Below are 2,439 nucleotides of genomic sequence, written 5' to 3'. Positions count from 1 at the left end.
AGTATATCATACAAAAGCACCGGTTATCTTTTTTGGTGCTAATGTAGGTGGTCAGATTCTTAATTATGATTCTATGAGAAATAGAGGGTACTCTTTGTGATTTTCAGTTGTTCCATATATTATAATGAGAATATCATATGTCAGTAGGCTTCTCTGTGAAACTGACATGGAGCTAAAGGCAGCAACTTATGAAGTAGGCAAAGAAATTATGAGAGATTGGAAGATAACGTGCACTAGTTGCCCAAATTTTAAAGAGATGAAAATGGTATGAGCAATTTGCTCTTAATAGAGCATTATTGAACAATAATTTACATACCATAAACATATAATTCAGTCTTTAGTAAATTTATAAAACTATGTAACCAAAACTTTCATCTAGTTTTAGGATATTTCTATCACTTCAAAATATTCCACCCAATCAGAACAATAAAAAGAAAAAAGAATTTTAAAAAAATGAAGATAATTTAAGAGGCCTCTGGGACAACATCAAGCATACTAACATCTGCATTATAAGGATCCCAGAAGGAGAAGAGAGAGAAGGAAACAGAAAATCTATTTGAAGGACTAATGGCTGAAAACTTTCCTAACCTGTCAAAAGAAAACAGACATCCAAGTTCTGGAAGCACACAGAGTCCCAAACAAGATGAGCCCAGAGAGACCTATACCAAAGCACATTATAATTAAAATGTCAAAAAGTTAAAGAAAGAATCTTAAAAGCAACAAGAGAAAAGAAACTACTTACATACAAGGGAGGCCCCATAACACTAACAGCTGACTTCTCAGCAGAAACTTTACAAACCAGAAGGGAGTGGCATGACATATTTAAAGTGCTGAAAGGAAAAAACCTATGGTTATTACTCTATTCAGCAAGGTTATTACCTAGAATGGAAGGAGAGATAAAGAGTTTCCCAGATAAGTAAAAGCTGAAGGAGTTCATCACCACTAAACTGACCTTACAAGAAATATTAAAGGTACCTCTTTAAGTGGAAAAAAAGTCATAACTAGAAATATGAAAATTATAAAAGAGAAAGATCTAGTAAAGTCAAACATATAATAAGGTTAGTGGATCAACCACCTATATAGCTAGTATGAAAGTCAAAAGACAAAAGTAATAAAATCATCTATTATCTACAATAAGTAGTTAAGGGATACACAAAATAAAATGATGTAAAAATGGATGGACATAGAGGGTGTAATATTAAGTGAAATGTCAGACAGAGAAAAACAAATACCATATGATTTCACTTATAAATGAAATCTAAAAAACAAAACAAATGAACCAACAAAACAAAACAGAAACAGACTCATAGAAACAGAGAACAAACTGCTGGTTGCCAGAGGGGAGGAGCAAGGAGTTGGGCAAAATAAGTGAAGGGGATTGAGAGGTACAAATTTCTAATCATAAAATAAATAAGCCACAGGGATGTAATATATACCATAGGGAAAATAGTCAATAATATTGTCATAGCTTTATATGGTGACAGAGGTTACTAGACTTATCGTGGTGATCTTTTTGTAATGTATATAAATCTTGAATCACTATGTTGTACACCTAAAACTAACATAACATTATATGTCAACTATACTTCAATAAAATAAAAAAATAAATACAAGTTTAAATTGGAACACTTCTCATGTCTAATATTCATTGTTAGTGAGAGGCAATTCCATGTAATAATATTCATAAATTAGTTATGCTAATTATGCAGTATATAAAGATGTTTCATTTTGATCATTCTTGAAGGTTATCTCAAGCATCACCTTCTGCATAAATTCCTTCCTGAACCTAGGTCTGTGTTAGGTGCCACTCTTCTGTGGCACCATAATTCGTTGAATCTATTTCTACCTTTATTACAGTGCAGAGTTTATACCGTTCAATTCTAGGCTATGAGTTCTTTGAAATGCAGGACTATGCCTTATGAAACCGATTTCCCACTGCCTGGCAAAGTACTTGGTACGTATTAAGCGCTCAAAATTTAGGTGTATCAATGTAATGCCTAGAGTCAGCTTTGCCTAGATTGTGTTTTACTGAATGTGGGAGTGACAAAATGCTCCAAAGAGAAAAAGAAAAGGGCTACATGGTATTATATGTTTGTGATAGTCATAATACACATGAATATATAGGAAGTGGTTAGAAAACTTAAAGTAACAAAACTTTATTTAAATCTTGACACAATGTTTCACAAAGATTCTAGAGTTCATTTTATTCTTAAACATCCAGTAAATTTGGGGTAACTATAGTTTGATAGGAAATGCTAAGCTAGAAAATTGTTGGGATCAGCCTCTGTGGGTATTTGCTAAGGTTCTATTTATTTGTTCTCTAAATTTGAACAAGTCTGTAGACTTTCTGATCCTCTGTGTTCTCATCTGTAAAACAAAGTTGCTAATAACTCATTAGGTTCTTGTATTAATTAAATGAAGCAATGCTAAAAATATGTT

The sequence above is a fragment of the Equus asinus genome, chromosome 3 (genome assembly GCF_041296235.1).
Source record: "Equus asinus isolate D_3611 breed Donkey chromosome 3, EquAss-T2T_v2, whole genome shotgun sequence".
NCBI classification, from domain to species: Eukaryota; Metazoa; Chordata; class Mammalia; order Perissodactyla; family Equidae; genus Equus; species Equus asinus.
Note: the sequence above shows the minus strand (reverse complement) of the source record.